Raw genomic sequence first — 13,552 nt, forward strand, 5'->3', positions numbered from 1 at the left:
GATAACGAGAGGCCGTTCTTCTCTCAGCCCAGGTAACAGGGAGAGGGGGGGATTGTCCAGGGCAGGTTTGACCAGGGGCCCAGCTGATGATAGGGAGCGGAGAAGGTTGAATCTGGCCCCTCACGTTTAATGCACCGTCTTGGAATGATGCAGCCTCGTAGCTCTGTCTACCCGAGTGGGACCAGCCCTCCACCGGGTACATATCAACAGCCCTCCTTTGGAGACAACACAGCCCCTGGCTGGGGATCTGGCCCCCATTCCATGGGCTTGGGGTAGAGAGGGGAGCAGAGACTGGATCACCGTCCCTGGCCCACCAACGGCCTAGGCAGGACTCATGGGGGAAGAAGGACCTGGCTAAACCCTCGGAGCCTTGGCCCAGGTCCTTCCAGGTTGGCAGAGCTGCGCTGGGAGGAGCTCGTCCAGAGACAAGGCTTCGCCCCCGCGAGCAGCACAGAACCGGGCTGGAGTGGTGTGTGGGCCGGGCCAGCCCTCGGGCAGGGCTCTGTGCTGCAGCCGTGCTGGGGTGTCCATTCATGGGGCAGAGCCATGGGGGGAGGGCCCCATGGCTGAGGCCTGAGGGCTGCCCCAGGGCTGAACAGCTGTAAACAGGTGGCGCTGGCTTTAGTGGCCATGACTCCTTGCCATGGCTCGCACGGTGCCCCCTCACCCAAGTCTTGCCTTGGGGCCCCGGGGCCAAATTCTCTCCTTGGCCCAGCAGAAACGGAGAGCAAAGCCTCCCGCTGGGGGCGGGTGCATGAAGGCCGTGAGGAGGACACGCAGCAGGCAGGATGAGGAGTGGGATCCCATCCGTGCCCCGGGCCTCTGCCCCCCCAGGAGAGAGCAGAGACGGCTACGTGTGGACGGGAATGGGGACTGGAGAAAGAGGCAGTGCTGTGCCCTGAGGCGTGGAGAAGACTGGGTGGGGATGGCGCCGTCCCCTGCAGAGGGATCGCCAAGCCGGTTCATGGATGGAGGAGGCCAGGCTGAATGGAAGTGGGGGTGTCTCCCTTAGCCTCGGGACCAGTATTCCAGCCCAGTCTGTACTGGTGTATGGAGGAGACTGGAAGTGGGGTGTCTCCAAGTCGGTCGGTGCAGAGAGGAGAATGGAGCGGATTGGCCGTGGGTCCATCCTCCTGCCTGTGCTGGTGCCTGGAGGAGACCTGGCCAGAACGGAGATGGAGGTGTCTCCCCTTGCCATGGGACGGTGCGTGGTGCCTGGGCTCAAAGGGCCGCTGAGATCCATCGGTGATGGGGAGAAGTCTATGGCTATGTCTCCAGAGCAGCGTGTACCCGTGGGGGGGCTCCCGTGCACATACCGCCGGGTTAGCCAAGCCAAGCTGTGGGGGGCCCACGCTGCAGAACCACACCCGCCCCAGACCCAGGGACTGCTGCACGGCCACGGGTTTCGTGCTAAGATACCTGGGGGCACGTCCATGGGTCTTAGCCCACGCTAGCCGGAGCGTGGCTCGCACTGGTTTGTGGGAGAACTTGTCTGTCCCCGAGCCCCCGGGTGGAAGTGTCCCTCGCCCACCAACACGTCCCATGAGGCACTTTCGGGTTGGTCGCACCTCGTGCCCGGCCCATCCAGCTGGTGCCACGCCCTGGCTCCTGCTCACGGCTGGCACAGGATGCAGACGGTGGCTCCCAGAGATGCCGGTGGAGATTGTCTTTCCGCAGGGGGCGGTGGTAGCTCTCCAAGGAGGGCTCAGCCCTGAGCTTGCTGCTAGAGTTGGAGACACCGTCTGGCGGGTCGCAGCCGCGGCGCCCTCAGCTGGACACCCAGTGCCACGAAGGCTTGGCCCTGCCTGACCCTTCAGCCTGACAAGAGGGTGGCAGCAGGGCCAACTTTGCGTGAGTGGCATTGGGGCCTGGTGCTCGGGTGTCCCAGCACGGCTCCCCCTGGGTCCCGTGGCCCTTCCATCACACCGGCGGGGCTGCAGGGCCAAGCCTCAGCGGGACAAGGGGGGCGGCCAACACTGCTGCGTCTCGCCACTGCTGTGGGGCCAGCCCCTGCACCCAGGCTCCCCATGGGGGCCTGCCCAGCCTCACCCCGCTTCCAGCAGCCTGTGTCGCCTGCCAGGGCAGGAGGGGACTGCACCAGAGTGGGCCTGGCTGGAAGAGGGGGGCTGATCATTTGATGGGCATGGGGCCAGCAGCTGCAGCAGGGATGGCCCCACAGGGACAGACGGTGCAGACCCCAGGAAACATCTCTGGGGGGGGGCCCCTGGGTCGCAGAGTGAGCGCCAGGATCGCTCAGCGAGGGAGTTTCCGTCCCAGGCGCCGCCGGCAAATGCCAGCGCGCCAGCTCCGTGCCATTCTGCCGCCGAGTGTACCAGCCGCAATATTAAATTCATTAACAAATTTGCTGTAATTATTTGTGTGCGCCAGAGAAAATTGCACTGGCGGCTTATTAGATCCAGGCTGATTATGGAGAGCGGCGTTCCCAGCACGAGGCCTCCCCCAGCCAGCGCCCGGAGGGATGCCCGCCTCCGTCTCAGCAAGATGGGGCAGCAGGGAGGGGCTCCCAAGCCCCTCTTTGTCGTGTTGTGTTGTTTGGCCCCCCGGCAGAGCGGGGGATGGGAGGGAGGAATAGTATGCAGCTGGGCGTTCTTATGATGGGGTTGGGGGGGCCTCAGGAATCACTCGTGACAGGGGCATGGGGCAGTCTCCTGAGGTCACACAACCGGGAAAGCTGGGAATGGGACCCAGGAGTCCTGACTCCCACCACCCCCGCTCCACCTGCTGGACCCAACTTCTCTCCCAGAGGCAGGAATAGGAGCCAGGGGACTGTGGCGACCATGGCCCAGCAGCGCTGGGAAAGGTGGGCAGCACAGGCCGGGGGGGGCGGGCAGCTGGGGCGGCAGGCTCAGGGTGGGTCGGGGAGGGATCCTGGCAGTGGAGGAGGCCAGTGAGTGGGGAGGGCAGAGAGGAATCCCAGCATGGGGAGGAAGCTGGCGTGAGAAGCACAGTGTGGGCTGGGCTGGGCTGAGGGTGGCGGGGAGCAATGGAGGAGGGCTCCATGCAATGATGACTTTTGCATCGCCCCCCCCCGCCAACGTGCCCCATCCACAACCCACACCTGGGGACGCCGCTTCTTCACACGCCCACCTCCCCAGAGTTAAACCCACCCAGCCAGCCTGATCACAGACCCCCAGCTTCCCCGTCTTTTCAGTTTCACGTATAAAAACAATTGACAGTAATTCCCACTTCAAAGCCACCCGGGATCAAGGCAGCTCCGGCAGCCGCAATCACAGATATTGGGCTTTTCAAACCCCCACCCACAGCTTTTCGTTATTAGTTCTTCCCTTTCTACCTTCCCGTTCCTCTCCGGTTTCTTGTGTCTCTTTTATTCCTAATGGGCCTCATTTGATTGTTTTCAACAATCTTAATCGCCCCCCTCCTCCTCCTGAAGAAGAATTTAAATACCTGCAAACATCTGACACATTAATGAAGTGATTGTGTGGCCTGGAGCCAATTCTCAGCCCAGTAGGGTTTTGCTTATTCCCCAATTTATTTATTTATTTACTTGTCACCCCTCCCCCCACTTTAATTTCCATCAGTTGAGAATTTTAATAAGGCTGGCAGCTAAAGACCAGGACCATGGAGGATTAGTTGGATCTGTCTGGCATGGGACGTGGGGCCTTTCCCCTTTGGGGGCAGCTCTGATCTGGCCCCAGGGTGCGGGGACTGGGGCGCTGGCTCTGATTTGGTCCCAGGTTTGGGGGGACAGCATAGGGCCAGAACATCTCAATTGTCTGTCTGAGGACCTTGACTGCCCACCGCTAATGGGGTGCTTCCATCAGGTGTTTGTATGCCTGGGTTCTCACCCAGCTCTGGGAGGGGTGTGGGGGCTAGTGGTTAGATCAGGGCAGGCTGGGGGTCAGGATGCCTAGGTTCTATCCCCATTCAGCTGGGGTTTGTGCTGCGTCCAGCATGGCAGGGCCCTGATCTCAGGCTGCCACCAGCCCGACCTGAGCTGAGGTTAATAGCGGAGCTGTAAGTGTCCCACCCTGGACCTGTGTTGCCCCCTAGTGAATACATCATAGTGAGGCTTGGGAGTTAGCCCAGCAAAGAGCTGTTTCGCTCCGGCTCCCAGAGGCCCTGAGCTGCTGGGTTCGATTCTTGCTGGGGGTAGCTAAGTGCCGTGCGCCCAGGGACACTGCCCAGATGAGATAAAGTCAGTTCCGTTTTGGCGTGGGGCATTCGGCTGGCAGAGCGCTGGCACGGCCCCCCTCTCTCTACCTGGCTGGGGGGTCTCACTCACACAGGCAGGGTCTTGCTGATCACCAGACGGGGGGGGACTGGGAAGGGATTTCCCCAGGTCAGATCAGCAGGGACCTTTCGCCTTCCCCTGCAGCAGGGGCCTGTCTGTGGGGACCACCTGGGCATGTCTCACTGGGGCAATTCCCTGCCACTGCCGGGGGCTGGGGTATGGGGGGCCCCTTGGTCTCTCCTCTTCTCTGCCCGGGGCTCACGCCAGGCTAGGGGCTGAGGACCCACGTGCTTTGGGCTGACTGAAGTCACTGGGCTGGGGGGAGATGTCACGGCCGGTGCTAATGCAGGAGCTCAGACTGGATCGAAGGGTCCCATCCGGCTTTGACGCCTTGTAACTACGAAAGGGACTTGGGCCCTGGGTAGTCAGGCATGCCTCATGGCCCGTAGCCAGGCAGGGGTGTGGGAGTTAAATCCAGCTGGGTGAGGGGGCAGGGCCTGTTAATTGGTGGTGATGTGATCAATTCAGCTTTGGAGGGGAGCCGAGTGAGAGCTAAAGAAAAGCCCCAGTTCTGGTGGCTGTGCCTGGGAGCCCATTGTGCCATGTGCTGCATGTGGCAGGAGAAAGGTTTGTGTTTTATTTTGTTGTTGTGGTTGTGTGTTATTTGTACCTGCGGAGACCTCTCTGGTGCCAGGCACTGCACCCTGCCTGATGGGGGTGACCTGGAAAGCCAAGGTTGTGGGGGAGGTGGCTGGTGTGGGGAGTGAGGCTAGGGGGTGACTGGGGTGGGATCCCAGTACTGGGGGGAGTGTGTGAGGAACAGAAGCTGGGGGCATTTGGTGGGGGTTACATGTCCATTGAGCCAAACCACTGGCCCTGGGCCCTGGGGACATGAAGAGCTAAAGCAATTTAAAAAAAGAAACCTGAAAACATGGATTTGGGCTGGGCTTGAAGAACGAATGCGCCAAACTTTCAAAATGATCCGTCCAAAGCTAGCTGGGACTTGGACACTGCCCGGCGCTTTGGCCCGTGCTGCTGGTCTGTCGCAGGGTTTTGTTCCCTGTTTTCATTGGGCTCTCGGTGTATTTCAGCCCCTCGTGGGGTCTGTGAGGGCTGAGGGGCTCAGCAGCATCCTGGCGCTAGCCTAAGCGTGAAACCTCTCCCAACTGGAGGGGGTGCGGGAAGGGGTGGAACACTGGACTGAGACTCTGGAGACCTGGGCTGTGTTCCCGGCTCTGCCCTGGCCTGCTGGGTGACCTTGGGCAAGTCCTGGCTGCCTCCGTGCCTCAGTTTCTCCCTCTGTAACATGTTGTACAGCACGCTGAGCTCTGTGGGGGAGACGTGCTGTGGCGGTGCTCAGCGGCGGGGCTGTAAGGCCAGGATCCAAGCGAAGGGGCCTTAGCCAAAGTGGCCAGTAAAACACGCTGTTGCTTCTGGGGACTAGATTTTCTTGGTGGTAATTTGGGTTTCTCTCTCCGGTGGCCAGAAGAAACCATTAGATCATCTGCTCTGCCCTCCCGTGCAGCACAGGGCAGCCCCTGTCAGCCAGACACCCGGCGTTGAGACTGGCGCATCTCCCAGTGAGGTAGCCAGCCTGGAAATGGAGCCTCCACCCTTGCCCTGGGGTGACTGTGCCAATGGGTAGGTGCCCTCCCTGGTACAAATTGGAGTCTTGTTTGTGAGTTGAACGCGTCTGGCTTTAACTCCAGCCATTGGTTCTTGTTCTGCCTCTTTCAGTGAGGCTAAAGAGCCCTTCAGTATCCAAGATTTTCTCCCCGGGAAGGTCCTCGTTCACCGTGATCAAATCCCCTCTCGGTGCGCTTTGCGAGGCGCTAACCAGCCTCTCTCTGACAGGTGTTTTCTCCAGCCCTTGGATCCTTTGTGTGGCTTTTCTCTGCACCTCTTTGGTTTTTTTGAATGTCCCGTCTAAAATGCAGACCCCATCGGTGTTTCATTGCAGCCCAGGTTCGTTAGTCGCCCGCCCTGCTGCCCGCCCAGAAGTGCTCGCTCAAAACAGACTGGGCAGGAGTTTGCTCTAGGAAAACCTTTCTCTTGTGTCGCATGCTGCTGATGGGCAGTGGAGCAGGTAACAGCATTTTCAATATCATTTTGCTTCTGAATTGGCCCCTGCAGGGGCCGGTGCAGCCCACCAGAGCGATTGGCTCAGGCTCTCGGCACACTCAGGCACGTGTCCCTGACTCCGGTCACATTTTCAAGGTCTTTTTCACAACCAAAACTCCTTGCGTCTTTCCTCTGGTTTTTTAATGACCGCAGGGGCTTTGCAGAGTGTTGACCAGGTCGGGGGTCTGCAGCCACTGACATGCCAGGGACCTCAGTGTTGGTCAGGGGGCTCCATGCCCCATTTCCATAATTCACCAGATAAATTGCTCTCTTACCTCCCTCGCCCCTCCCACCAGGGAATGGAGATGCAACATATCAGGCTGCTGTGATCCAAGCGTATGTAGGAGGCTGTCCCACCCCTGCCCCCCCACTACTGGTGTGTAAGCATAGGTAGCTTAGAAACTAGCCACCTGCCATCAGTCAGGCACGTTGTTGATGGATATTGTCAGACTGTCACTGTCAGATACCAGGAAACAGGAGAACTGAGCTGATTTTTGCCCCTCCCCCCACCCCATCCCCCTGAACCCTGGGGTAACAGTTGGGGAATGTTGGCTATTTTGGTTGGAGAGGCAGGACTGGGAGTCAGGGCTCTTGATTTATCCCTAGCTGTGGGAGAGGAGGGGGGTCGAGTGGGGTCTGGGAGTCAGGACTCCTGGGTTCTCTTCCCTGGTCATGGGGGGGAATGGAGTCTAGTGGATAGAGCAGGGTGGGGACTGGGAGGCAGGACTCGTGAGTTCACCTCATTTCCCCTGCCTGTACCATTGATTTGTCTCCTCTGCTCCTTAGGTGATAGGAGGATATAGTTAGATATGGGCTATATTGAGACGAAGCATCATGTGTTTTCAGATGTGCTGTCTGCAAAGACCTGCGGCTCCTGGCATAATTTCTTCACTATGGCCCTTCAGATCCCGCCTTTCAACCCCCAACGCTTCCCCGCCGTTTGAAGCCTCTGTATTGAGGACGCCATTTGAATCTGACCTGCTTTTGCGCGGTGGCTGGGGAATAACTTGCTGGGGAAGACGCGGGGAGAGAAAATGAAACAAAATTGTAAAAAAATTTTGTTCTTTTTAAATAAAAAAAAGAAGAAAAGATTGAACTCAGCCTGTCAAAATATGTTCGTCTCGTGGGGCCTCCTGGGAGTGGGGCTGGGGGGAGGGAAGTTGTAGTGGGATTTATTATGCAGACTAACTTTATATTTATTCAGGCGCTTTGCATATAATTCTCCAGGCATTAGGTATTCACGGGAAGTAACGTGCTCCAGCAGGCTTGCCTCTTAATGCGACTGGGAGGGGGGAGAACAGAGAATCTTCCATCTTGAGGGTGAGTGAGTGTTTGCCTGGGGAGGCTGGATATGCCTTCCCCAATGAGGATGGATGGACGGATGGATGCACGCGTGCGCTCTCACACACACACACACACAATGCAGCCCTCTGTAAAGCAGCCTCCCTGCTGGCACCCAGTGTGCGCCCATGGAAGGATGAGTAGGAAATCATTAAAATGCAAATACCCAGGCTGTGATTAGGCGGTTTCTCCCCCCTCCTCTGTGTGTGCTGGGCATATGGAGCAGAGCGGGAGAGAGATGGGACCCGCCGCTGGAGCTGGCTGGCCTGATGGGGTGGCGGGAGGGACAGGGCACAGTGGGAAAGAAAGGGGGGGCATAAGGGGGGGTGCCCGCTCCTGATCTCTCTCTGTTGTAGGATGGGCGTCCCCTTCTGTATGGGGAATGTGTACCAGGCAGTGGGGGGGGTCTCCCCCCCGGTGCCTGGGTGCGTGTCCCCTCTAGCACCTCCCACCCTTCTTGGTGTAGGGTCTTGTGCTGCCAGGAGCTTGCTGCAAGGTTCCAGAGGGGCTGCTCGCCCCACCCCCTTTGCAGACAGCGCTGGTGCCAATGCCCTGGTGTGGTGCTAGGGGGCGCTGTGCTGTCTTCTAGCCAGTGCTGACCCCGATGTCCTGGTGCTGGCTAGGTACCAGATCCTCCTGTCCCTCATTCTGTAAGAAGCTGCATTCATTGGCTTCACCCCCCTGGAAGTCCATGGATATGTGGCATTTGCAAAGCTACAAGCACAATCTTCCAGCTCTGAAGATCCTAGGCCATTATGTTAAAATGAACCCCTACCAGCTGGTAGCAGTATAGGGCCAATGACACACAGTGGTGCAGTTCTGATCCCCTCCAGCAGGAGGCAGCGGTGCAGAGATGTTCTCTAGCCAGCTCCCTACACTGAACAGTTTGCATCTGTCCCTTTGCCTCCTCGCCACAGGACTTGGAAATCTGAGCCAACTGCTCTCAATAATGACTCATGACGTTGGGTGCGTCCATTTACTTACCGGCAGGGGGGCATGTGGCTTTGCAGAAAGAGCTGAGCACTAGGGAAAATGCTCAGCCTCTTCTATGTCTGTAAAAACTGCCCCCACCCCACCCCCAGAACTCCTCACCACGGCTGGAAATTGTAAGCCTGGCCCAAAATGGATCGAGGGGGAAACTGAGGCAGGGGGAAAGGGTGGGCAGGACTTGCCCATCCTAGCAGTGGCAAGGTGAGGAATGGAGCCCAGGTGCCCTGCATCCCTTCAGTAGGAGGGTGAGCAGTGCTTGGGCTAGCACACGGCCGGGCCAGGGCAGACCAAATGCGTCTGTCGTGCCGCACAGGATAATAACTAGCCTGAGCTGCAGGCGTTGGATCGGGCTCCAGTTCCCTAGCTCAGCAATCCACTCTTAGAAAGTGGCACAGATGGGCATGACGCTTCTTGCCCCGAGCGGTCCAGGCTGGGCTTCAGCTAAGCAGGGTGGGGCCAGGTCAGGGTGTGGGGATAATAGACCCCCACCCAGGGGTGCTATTTTGTGGTCATTTGGAAGGGCGTGTTCTCCCCGCAGAGTCACTGGAGTTACTCCCACTGTGGTGCTGGGGGTGCTGAGCTGCAGGGAGCAGGGTGGGGGCTCAGTAGGGGGGCGCTCCCCTGCAGGCAGTGCTGGCAGCAACACCCACTTGTAACGCTCTGCGGTGCTGTGCTGTAGGAGATACTGTCCTTTGGATGCAGTGCAAAACCAATGCCCTAGCTGCTTCTAGTGATTAAAAGTCCCCTGGGGGAGGGATCCCTGTATAAAAGGATCCCAGCCTCCATGCCCAACCCCAGAGGCAGCTGCATCGCTGGGCTAGGTGAGGGATCCCTCTAAAAACAGCCCCTGGGCCCCACCCCAGAGTCGTGGGGCAAAAACTTGCCAGGGTTTTGCTAAGCATCAGTGTCTCTCAGATCTGCTGTGCTTGGATTTTTCTTCCTTCCCAAGGTCTTTATTTAGTGGGTGGCAACTTTATTCGTCTTTATCGCCAGGGAGATGGTTACAAATGGGGCCAGTTGTTCATCCCCAGAGATTTATCAGCCCCTCACAGGAAGGCGAGGGGGGGAGGAGGAGAGAGAGGAGAAAAGGAAAATTCATAAAACACATGAAATGGCTCATTATTTCCTGAAACAGATGGAGGCGCAGTGGCCAAGTCACCCCTCACTCTGACAGCGCCATGGCTGCGCAGGGGGTGGAGAGGGAGAGATGGATGGGAGATCGGGGGGGTGTGGGGAGGCCTGGCGGAAATTTTCAGATGCTGATTCTTTGCCCAAAAATGCAGCTTTGAGGCAAATTGGAGGCTTTAGCTACAGAGAATGGATTTTTGTTTCCACCCAAAAAGCAAAGCATTTTGCCTCCCTCTTTGAAAACGCCGCCATTGTCAGCAATGTAGCTAGGTTTGTTCAATGCCCAAACTAAGGGGGAAACCCCCCCAGAAACAAAACAAAAAACCCACCCCAAACTTGATTTTTGGGGTCGAATGAAACCTTTTGTTTGATGCTTTTTTTTGTTTGTTTGGTGGTTGTTTTTTTTCATCTCAGCCACCAACCAAAACATCCAGGGTCGGTTCAGCTCCACTGTGTGTGTTTGCCACACGCGTGTTGTGTGACTACGGGTGGGGGGCATTTGTGCAAAGGAGGCTTGAGTCTTTTGCCAACCCCCCTCCATGCAATCAGGGAGTAGCTGCTGTACTTTGCAGTGGGGCACGATGTCGGGAGTGGAGATGGGGCCCAAGGGGAGGATCAGGCAGGTCTCAGGTGACTAGAGGTGGGGAGGGGAAAATCTGGCAAGATTTGTGGGGGAGCATTTCTAGGGAGAGGAGAGGGGACACCTGTCCCTTTTGACCCCCTGTTTAGGCCGCCCCTTCCCCATGCTGAATAGTATCTTATTTCCTTCCCCAGTATCTCAAAGGCTTTTAAAACAGCATTGAGCCCTATTTAACCCCCACTGTATTGGGAGAGGGAAAGGAAAGTGAGGCACAGAAAAGATACAGGACTTTCTCCCTCCCCAAAGGCACGCAGGCCAGCAGCAGAGAACCCAGGAGTCCTGGCTCCCAGCTCCCCTCCTAAAACCCAGGAGTCCAGGTCCCCAGTCCATAGATTCCATAGACGTGGGGTAAAATCTTAGTAGTCACACCATGCGTGGTCAGTGCTTAATGGGTGAGCGTGAAGGAAAACCGTTAGTATCACAGTCTGTGCTGGCCCCACTGTGGCACTAGGGGGCGCTGAGCTGCAGGGAGTGCTGCGGTGGCTCAGTAGGGGGCGTTCTTTCCTCACAGGCCGTGCTGCCCCAGTGCAACGCTAGGGGGCGCTGAGCTGCAGACACCAGCATGGTGACTAGGGAGTGGGCTCTGTGGCCCAGATGGGCAGGTGTCCCTGGCTTGCCCCCGGAGTTAGCACCAATAGAGGAACGTCTCTGTCTGTGGCTCTAGCGTCCCCCATGCCAGCAAATAGCCCTGCAGGCTGATAGAGCTGGCGTCTCCATGCAGAGCCCGTGGCCGGATCCCTGCTGTGACCTCAGAGCAGCTGACTGCCCGCAGGGCCCAGAGTATCAATGACACACGTTCTTCCGTCCTGAGCCAGAATCTTGTGTAACAGAACAACTTTCCCTCTCCCGTTCTCTGGGAGGGGAGTGGGGCCTCGGGGTTAGAGCAAGGGGCTGGGAGTCAGGACTCCTGAGCTCCATTCCCAGCTCTGGGGAAGTGGGGGCTAGTGGTTAGAGCTGGGGGGGGTGGTGGCCCAGTGTGGCAGGCAGGTGGATGGGTGGCCTTGCATCACTCCATCCCCCTCCCCCATTTTCTTAGAGGCCAGCGCGATGGGAACTGAACTTGGGGCGTTGGGGCTGTGTGGGCAGGACTGGTGCTGCAGAGATCACGGAGGGTGAGCCAGTGACGTCACCAAGATTGATCAGCCCCAAACTTGACCCACTTTTTTCCTTTTTTTTTTTCCCCCCCCTGAGCCGTGAGAGAAGCAGTGTGAGTGAGACTTGGGGCCTGTAGCTGTAAGTCCTGCTCGGGGAGGGGGGTCTAGGGGGTTAGAGCAGGTGGGGCTGGGAGCCAGGGATCCTGGGTTCTGTCCCAGGTCTGGGAGGGAACAGAGTTTAGTAGTTACTGGGGTGTAACAAGGTGTGTTTCCAGGCTATGTGCCTCAGTTTCTCCACTCTGGGAAGCCCAGCTGCTAAAAAGCCAGAGCTTGCTCTGCTGTCTCCCCAGGACAGAATGTCCCTGACCAACAGCAGCAGAGATCAGGCCGCCCTGTCCCCTCTAGCTGGGGCTCTGCTCTGCCACAGGGTGCTGGGCTGCTAATCCCATTGGCTGGCTAGAGGATGCCCTGTTGTGCTTGCTTGCTTCAGGTGTCTGCTGCCACCTGGTGGGAGACTTGGGAGTGGCAGCCCTAGAATCCAAGGATGGGGAAGCCTAGTGGGTTTGCACTAGTGCAAATCTGAGTCCTACCAGTGTATTTCTCCATGGGGGCTGTTGCTGCATTGATGGTGGGGCCGGTGCCAAACCACTCACAGCTTAAATTCCTGCCCCCGTGCGTTCGTAATGGATGGTTTGCTCCATGTCCTGGTGATCCAACGGCCTCAAAGATCCTTGCAAACCTTCATTGAGCTCAGTGCCCCTAAGGTCATGTTTTACAGCTGGGGAAATTGAGGCACAGAAAGGGGGAGGAACTAATACCTCCCCTCTTCCAACTCCCCCACATCACAAGAGGCAGAGCTGGGATACATGGGACACAGAAATCAGGAGTTCTGACTCCCCACCCACCCAATGCTTTGGGAGGGGCATGGGTATTGGGGCGAGGGAGGAGCTGGAAGTCAGGACTCCACGGTTCTGTTCCTGGCACTGGGAGGGGAGTGGGGTCCAGTGGTTAGAGCAGAGAAGGAGCTGAGATTGGCCACTTCTTAAGATTATATTTTCTATGTGTTAAGGCCAGTTTGAGGCTAATTTAAAACTCTGCGGTCACCCTACTTTCCTCATTATTCACCACCAAATTGGTCTTAATTAACTCCCCGTTAAGTACGCGTGTGCTGCCATATCTGAACAATGCGTGGGAATTGCCTTTGCCATTAGCGTCAATAACTTTATTTGAGGTTATTAACTCAAGTGATAAGTAATATTCTGTTAGTAGGGTCGTGTTCCCTAGGGAGCTGATTACCTGAGTGATCCATGTTGGTGGTCATTAATAGGAATGGCGGGAGTGTCTATTTCCACAGCGCCTTTCTTTGCTAAAGGAGTCCAAAGTGGTTTACGGGAAAGCCTTGCCTGGCCCTGAGATGAAGCTGCCTCTGGAGTGGAGCACAGGGGTGTTTATACAGAGCCCTTGCTTTGCACTGAGATGCAGCTGCCTCTGGGGGGTGAGAGGGAGTGCAACTGCTTGCTAACAGCTGCGCCGTGACACACACCTTTTACAATGGGGAAATTAAGGACACTCCTGTGTCCAGTGGAGAGATGCAGGGGATTGAGGGAGACCGAACAGAATAATCAGTGCTGGAATATGGAGATTGACCCAGCCGCTCGCTGCCCTGGTGTTAACGAGATGTGGGCAGAGCCTGTCTTCTCGGCTGAGAAGTTACGCCCCCCAGTGCTGCACGGGGGCTTGGGGGTCAGCACAGACAGCAAGGAGAGAATGCCCCCTACTGAGCCCCCCATGCTGCAGCACAATGTCCCCCTAGTGCCATATCTGCCAATATTATGTCTGAGGGGAGAGCGCCTCCTACAGCACAAACTGTGATCGGCTACTCACTTCTCACCTGTCAAATTATGCCTTCTGGATAATCTTGTTCTTTGTCTCGCTCTCCATGCCCTTTCTGGAGTTTTGCTAGCTCTTGGCTGCTGACTTCCCGTGGCAGTGAGTTCCACAGGCTAATCCCATATTGCTTAAGTC

The 13,552-nt window shown here is 57.3% G+C and overlaps 1 long non-coding RNA gene across 2 annotated transcripts; it reads left to right on the forward strand.

Moving 5' to 3' along the window:
• The first annotated feature begins 3,785 nt into the window (after positions 1–3,785).
• On the forward strand, positions 3,786–7,430 carry LOC137150474 (uncharacterized). 2 transcript variants are annotated; one of them, XR_010918979.1, is made up of 4 exons: positions 3,786–3,803; positions 4,742–4,840; positions 6,174–6,299; positions 7,181–7,430. It is a non-coding gene; the product is annotated as an uncharacterized lncRNA (long non-coding RNA). The 2 variants fall into 2 exon arrangements; XR_010918978.1 differs by lacking the exon at positions 3,786–3,803 and adding an exon at positions 3,978–3,996.
• The last annotated feature ends 6,122 nt before the right edge of the window (positions 7,431–13,552 follow it).

This window comes from Emydura macquarii, unplaced genomic scaffold, assembly GCF_026122565.2.
Source record: "Emydura macquarii macquarii isolate MOO-44397 ecotype Brisbane River unplaced genomic scaffold, CSIRO-AGI_Emac_v2 contig_968, whole genome shotgun sequence".
NCBI classification, from domain to species: Eukaryota; Metazoa; Chordata; order Testudines; family Chelidae; genus Emydura; species Emydura macquarii.